Source organism: Cynocephalus volans, chromosome 2, assembly GCF_027409185.1.
Source record: "Cynocephalus volans isolate mCynVol1 chromosome 2, mCynVol1.pri, whole genome shotgun sequence".
Lineage (NCBI taxonomy): Eukaryota > Metazoa > Chordata > Mammalia > Dermoptera > Cynocephalidae > Cynocephalus > Cynocephalus volans.
The window spans coordinates 84293067-84300893 of NC_084461.1; positions in this window are offsets into that span (position 1 = coordinate 84293067).

Consider the following 7827-nt stretch of genomic DNA (forward strand, 5'->3'; position numbering starts at 1 on the left):
TCCCACAACCAGGCACAATGTGCCAGCACCCTGGAGGCTACCCGGTTACCTGAGGCTTGGAGCCAGGGTCCGGACACTCCCCACAAGCAGGCACACTGCCAGCACAAAGGAGCATGCCAAAAACATCACCTCCATATGGGTGGCCCACCACAGCCACTACAATAACCATGGCTGCCGTGAAAGCAGCTAGACACTACAGTCACCACGCAGATAGTCTGCCAGCCATTGGAGTGCATTGACACAAGGAGAGCCACCAGCAGAGATAAAGAAAAGAAGAGGACGTCTCTCTCTACAAACCCTATTTCAGAGTGACAGAAGAGGCATCTGCCCTATGATAATATTGGAGGACCTAACATACCTCTCAGCATTGGACAGATCATCTAGGCAACAAATCAACAGAGTAACTATTATTCTTTCAGAAGAAGAGGAGAAATCTAGGGTAATTAGAGTGGGGAGCGGGGAGAGAGAAGGGGATGGGGAGAGATTGGAAAAAGGGCATGAAGAATAATTATGATTTGTAACAATATATATGCTAGTAATATTGATTTGATCAACATATCTCAATGTTGAACACCCAAAATATGTATAATCAAGTTTGATTCAATAAAAATTAAAACAAAACAAAAGTGCTATAAACAGGATTTGGGTGAAAATAAGTCTTCTTTTCCATGGGATGAATACCCAAGAGTATAATTGGCTGGATTATATGGTAGTTCCATGTTTTGTTTCTTGATAAACTGCCAAACTGTTTCTAGAGTGGCTGTATCATTTTACATCCCCACCAGAAATGTATGAATGACCCTCATTTGGTGTTCAGCATTCTGATAGGCATGTAGTTATATCTCATTGTGGTTTTAATTTATATTTCAATAATGGCTAATGATCTTAAACATCTTTTCATCACTATTATTGTTGAATTATTTTCATATATTTATACAAGAATACTTTAAAAAGTTCATGGAAAAAGAATTAAAAGATAACACAAATTTTTCCATGAACTTTTTGAAGTACCTTCGTATACATACACACATATATACATATGAAGGTTTGTGTGTATATATATATGTGTGTGTGTGTGTGTATTATGGTATTTCAAATAGTTCATGGAAAAGTGGGAATAAAAGATCATGAGGTATTCTTAACATTGCCAAGATGTTGGAATAGATGGTCCCTGATGTTGCCATCCCCCACAACAGATCAACTTACAGCTATTCAAACACAAAAACTGGCATCTGAAAATCACTGGAACTTGTAGGCAGAGTAGTAGAGATACATGGGAGTTCACGAAGGTGTGGAAGGCTGCAGTGACCAGGAGGAGAGATACACTGATCTGCCCAAGCCCTAGCTGCTCCCCCAGCCAGCATGGCACAGAGCACAAAGCAGCTGCCAGCACACAGAAGCAGCTACCTGACAATGGCAAAGCTATAGCATCACCCTTTGCATGAAGCTACTTAGAGTCTGGAGGGGAGAAGGATGCTCTGACTGCTGGCAAAAAGAAAAAAGATACCATTCTGAGTGCACCATTTCATCCCCCAAGGCAGCAGAATTACTCCCAAGCTTTCCCTGGGCCTGCATAGGAGGGAGAGGTTGCAGCTGATGAGGGGAAGGAATCACCCAGAGGTTGGGGAGTCTTCACAGTAGACTCATGTGGGGTCTGCCCCATGGGAAACATTTGGAGTGCCAAGGAAGAGGGCTGATCCACCAGGGGAAAATCAGGGCACAGCACTGACAGCTATTCTTCCTTACGTTTGGCACAGGCACCAAATTGAGACCAGTCAGTACAATAGAATTGCAGGGAGCACAGTTTGCAGACTCAGTCCTGGGCCAGATTTCCAACACTGCCCGGCTGAGTTTGTGGAGACCCCACATGACCCAAAAGTGACTAAAAGGACAACAATTAAAATCCAGTTCATACAAAAAGTTCTTCTTAGACTGAGAAACAACAGCAAAGTAGCAGTTTAGCTCAGGCACAGAGCTCAAGTTCCAGTCCCCACTGGATGTTTCCTATAATTCAAGAACTAACCACAGAACAGCAAATTAGTTCCAGTGCAGTATGTAAGTGGTGGTGGTTGCTATTAATTCACTGCAGAACAGATAAAACCACAGGCCAGAGACAAAGTTCTGAGATTGAGCAGGAAAGGTCCAGCACCACCAAAGAACACCTGTAAAACCTGGAAGAGGTAGCCATCTCCTCGAATGTGCAGACATCAATGTAAAGACACAAAGATTGAGAATAAACAAAGAAATATGACACCACCAAAGGTAACAGCACCAGCAGTGAACCCAGAAGAGCAGGGATTTATGAAATGTCTGGCAGAGAATTCAGATTAATTCTAAAGATGTTCAGGGAGTCACAGGAAATAGAGATAGGAAATTAAGCAATATTTGGAAAACAATTCAGGAGCAGTATATTAGTCCATTTTTGTGTTGCTATAACAATACCTGAGACTGGGTAATTTATAAAGAAGAGGTTTATTTGGCTTACGATTCAGGGACAGCTGCATCTGGTGTGGGTCTCAGGCTGCTTCTACTCATGGTGGAAAATGGCAGGCAGCTGGCAGGCACAAGCAGATTACGTAGCAGGAGGAAGCACGAGACAGTGGAGATGCCAGGGTCTTGTAAACAACCAGCTCTCACAGGAATTAATAGAGCTAGAACTCCCTCACTACTCCCACCCCCCAGGGAGAGCATTAACCCATGCATGCGGGATCCGCCCCCATGGCTCAAACAGCTCCCAACGCTGCGACATTGGGGATCAGATTTCCACATGAGTTTTGGGGGGACAACATGTCCAAACTCTTTCAAGCAGAATGAGATACTTGACAAAGGAATAGAATCGATTTAAAAATAAAACAATAGAAATTCTAGAAATAAATAATATGTTATCTGAACTGAAAAATTCAATAGAAAGTTCCAACAACAGACTTGATGAAACAGAGGAAAGAATCAGTTAAGTCAAAGGTAAAACAAATGAAATCATCCAATCAGAGTAAAAAGAAAAAATTTTAAAAATGAAACAATTGCAGCAATTATGGGACTTCTTCAAGTGGAATAACTTCCATATAATTGGCATACCCAAAATAGATGAAAAGGAAGACACCTAGAAGTAATGGCTCCAAATTTCCCAAGCATGGAGAAAAATGACATCATCCAGGAATCTCAGAGGACACCAATCATATTCAATCCAAAGAGGAAGACCCCAAGGCACATCATAATCAGATTATCAAAAAATAAAGACAGAATACTGAAAGCAGCAAGAGAAAAGAAACAGATAACTTTCAACAGAGCCCCAATATGACTTTCAGCAGATTTCCTAGTAGAAACCATGCAGGCCAGGAGAGAGAGCGGGATAATATATTCAAAGTGCTAATGGAAAAAGACTGTCAACCACGAATTCTGTATCCAGCAAAACTAACCTTTGAATATAAAGGAGAAATAAAGTCTGTCCTAGACAAGTAAAGTTTAAGGGATTTCATTAATACTAGACCTGCTTTACAAGAAATGCTAAAGAGGGTTCTTCAGTCTGAAAGAAGATGATGTTAAAGTGAAACAAAACATTCGAAGGTACAAAACTTACTAGTAAAGTAAATATGTAGACAATTTCAAAATTCTCAAATGTTGTAAGTGTGGTTAATAAACCACTTATATCCTTAGTATAAAGACTAAAGGATAACTGTAACGAGATAATAAATACAACAACCATATAAGAGGCAATATTAAAAGATATAACTTGAAACAACAAAATATCAAAAAGTTGGGGGGAATGACGTTAAAGCATAAAGTGGCTTTGGGTTTTTTTTTTTTTTTCTTTTACCAAAGGTAAGTTGTTGTTATTTTAAAGTAATCTATTGTAACTATAGCATGTTTTTTGTAAGTCTTATGGTAACCATTACACAAAAGCTTATAATAGACATACTAAAAATAAATAGCAAGAAATCAAAAGATACTACTAAAGAAAATCACTTCATCACAAAGGAAAACAGTAAGACCAGAAAAAAGGATCAACAAAACAAAGAGGAAAATGTTTTAAAAAATGGCAGTAAAAAGTCCCTATATGTCAATAATAACTCTTCAGCCTTATAACCCCAGGGTCACAGGTTTGGATCCCGTAACAGCCAGCCACAAAAAAACAAACAAAAAACAAAACCTAAACTTGAATAGATTAAATTCCCTAATTAAAAGACAGAGTAGCCGAATGGATTATAAAATAAGAACCAACAATATGCTGCCTATGATAAACTCGCTTTACCTATAGAGACATACATTGACTGAAAGTGAAGGTATGGAAAAAATATTTCATGCAAATGGAAACAAAAAAGGGCAGGAGTAGCTATACTTATATCAGATAAAATATCCTTCAAGCCAAGGACTATAAGCAAACAAACAAAACATAAGAAAGGTCATTATATAATGATAAAGTGATTAATTTAAGAAGTGGATATAACGATTATAAATATATATGCAACCAACACCAGGGCACCGAGATATATAAAGTGATTCCTATTAGACCTAGTGGTAGAGATAGACTTCAGCACAATAATAGTTGGGGACTTTAGTACCCTACTTTCAGCAAAGAGCAGGTCTGCCAGACAGAAAATTAATGAAGAAGCATCAGAGTTAATCTCCACTCTAGACTAATTGGACCTGTTGGGCATTTACAGAACATTTCATACAACAGCTGCAGAATACACATTCTTCTCAGCAGCACATGGAACAGTCTCCAGAATAGACCATATATTAGGTCAGAAAACAAGATTTAACAAATATAAAAAAAAAAAAATCCAAATCACATTAACTATCATGTCCAACCACAATGGAATAGAACTAGAAATAAATAACAAGGGATGTTGGAAAATGTGCAAATATATGGAAATTAAACGTGCTCCTAAACAATGAATGGGTCAAAGAAGAAATCAAAAAGGAAATTAAAAATTTTCTGGAGACAAAAGAAAACACATCATACTAGAACCTGTAAGATACAGCAAAATCAGTTCTAAGAGGTGAATTTATAGCAATAAATGCCTACGTCAAATAAACAACCTAACGTTATACCTCAAGGGACTAGAAAAACGAGAACAAATCAAACCCAAAATTAGTAGAAAAAGAGAGGTAACCCAGGTCAGAGCAAAAATAAATTAAGAGATTACAAAAATAGTTCAAAAGATTGATGAGACAAAGAGTTGGCTTTTCGAAAAGATAAATAAAATCAATAAAACTTTTCCTAGACTAACAGATTAAACGAGAGAAGATGCAAAATCAGAAATGAAAAAGGAGACATTACTGCTATACCACAGAAGTACAAAGGATCATAAGAGAATATTACAGACAACTATATACCAACAAACTGCAAAACCTAAAAGAACTAAATTCCTGGGCATATACCATGTACCAAGGTTGAAACAGGAAGAACCAGAAAGATTAAACAGACCAACAATAAGTAATGAGATTGAAACTGTAATAAAAGGTCTCCCAACAAAGAAAACTTCAGGACCCAGACAGCTTCACTGCCAAATTCTACCAAACATTTAAAGAAGAACTTATACGAATTCTTCTCAAACTCTTCAAAAAAAAATCGAAGAGGTGAGAATACTTCCAAACTCATTCTATGAGCTCACCATTACACTCATACCAAAACCAGAAAAAACCAAACCGATATCCCTAATGAACATAGACACAAAAATCCTCACCAAAATACTAGGAAAACTGAATCCAACAACACATTAAAAAGCCCATTAACCATGATCAAGCAGGAATCATCCTAGGATGCAAAGATGGCTCAACATACACAAATCAATAAGTGTGATACATCACATCAACTTAATGAAGGGGAAAAATCCTACAATCATTTTAATAGATGCAGAAAAAGCATTTGATAAACCCAACAACTCTCATGATAAAAGCACTCAAAAAATTAAGTATAGAAGGAATGTATCTCAACACAGTAAAGGCCATATGTGGTCAACCTACAGCTAGTATACTGAATGAACGAAAGTCAAAGACTTTTCCTCTAAGATCTGGAATAAGATAAGGATGCCCATTTTCCCCACTTTTATTCAGTATAGTGCTGGAGGTTCTAGCCAGCATGATAAAGGAAGAGAAAGCAATAGAAGGCATCCAAATTGAAAAGGAGGAAGTCATACTATCTGTGTTTGCAGATGACATGGTCTATACACAGAAAACCCTAAAGATTTTACCAAAAAATTACTAGGACTAACAAGCGAATTCAATAAAGTGGCAGGATACAAAATCAACACCCCCAAATCAATATCATTCCTATATGCTAATAATGAAATATATGAAGAGGAAATCAAGAATGTAAAACAGTTCACAATAGGTACCAAAAGAAATGAAATGCCTAGGAGTAAATTCGACCAAGGAGGTGAGAGACCTCTATGATGAAAACAATAAAACATTGGTGAAAGAAGTTGAAGACACAAATAAATGGAAAAATATCCTGTGTTCATGGGTTGAAATAATATCATCAAAATGTCCATATTACCCAAAATAATCTACAGATTCAAAACTATTCCTATGAAAATATCGACAACATCCTTCATAGAAATAGAAAAAGCTATCTTAAAATTTGTATGGAACCACCCTCACCCCCCACTGCACGCCCCCTAGCCAAAGCAATCTTAACAAAAAGGACAAAGTTGGAGGTGTCACTGTGCCTGACTTTAAAATATATTATAAAGCTATAGTAACCAAAAAAACATGGTATTGGCTATATGAACAGACAAATAGACCAACAGAATAGAATAGAAAGGGCAGAAATAAACCTATGCATTTACATTTACAGCCAACTGATTTTTGACAAAGGTGCCAAAAATACACACTGGGGAAAGGGTAGTCTCTTGATTTATCTATAGTATCTTTGGATGTTTTTAAATTTTTCTATGGTGCTTTGTATAGCTTTTTTAGTGGTAGTTCTAGATGTTATGTTTTATGTACATAACTTATCACATTCTACTAGTATTGTCATTTTACCAGTTCAAGTGAAATATAGAAAGCTTACTTCTCTTTGTCTCTCTATCCTCTTTTATTTACAATGCAAACTTTCCTAAATATTGCTTCTATATACATTTAGAACCACATCAGACAGTTATAATTTTTGCTTCCATCATCAAACATAATTTAGAAATTCAAGAGGAGAAGGAACCAATATTCTGTTTTTTTTTTTTTTTTTTTGTGTGACGGGTAAGGGGATCGGAAACCTTGGCTTGGTGTTGTCTGCACTGCGCTCAGCCAGTGAGTGCACCAGCCATCCCTATATAGGATCCGAACCCGTGGCCTCAGCGCTCCCAGAGCCGCTGTGCTCCCAGCGCCGCACTCTCCCGAGTGAGCCACGGGTCCGGCCCCCAATATTCGTTCTTAACTGTGTTTTTTCCTTCTCAGAATTGCAGAAATCCTTCTTTTATCATTTCCTTTTTATTTAGAGAAAAAAAATTTAGCTGTTCTTTTAGGGTATGTCTGTTGGTGATAAATTCTTTTAGTTTTTCTTTATTTGAGGATGTCTTAATTTCTCCTTCATTCCTAAAGGATATTTTCACTGGGTAGAGGATACCAGTTGACAGTTCTTTTCTTTTAGTACTTGAAAAATGTTGTGCCACTTCATTCTGGCTTTAATGAATTCGGATTAGAAATCTTTTACTGTAGTTGTTTTACCCCTACAGATAATGTATCATTTTTCTCTGTCTGCTTTCAAGATTTTTTGTCATTAGTTTTCAAAAGTTTAATTATGATGTGTCTTTACGTGAATTTTATCCTGTTTAGGGGTTCACTTAGCTTCTTGAATCTGTAGGTTCGTGTCCCTTGCTAAATTTGAGA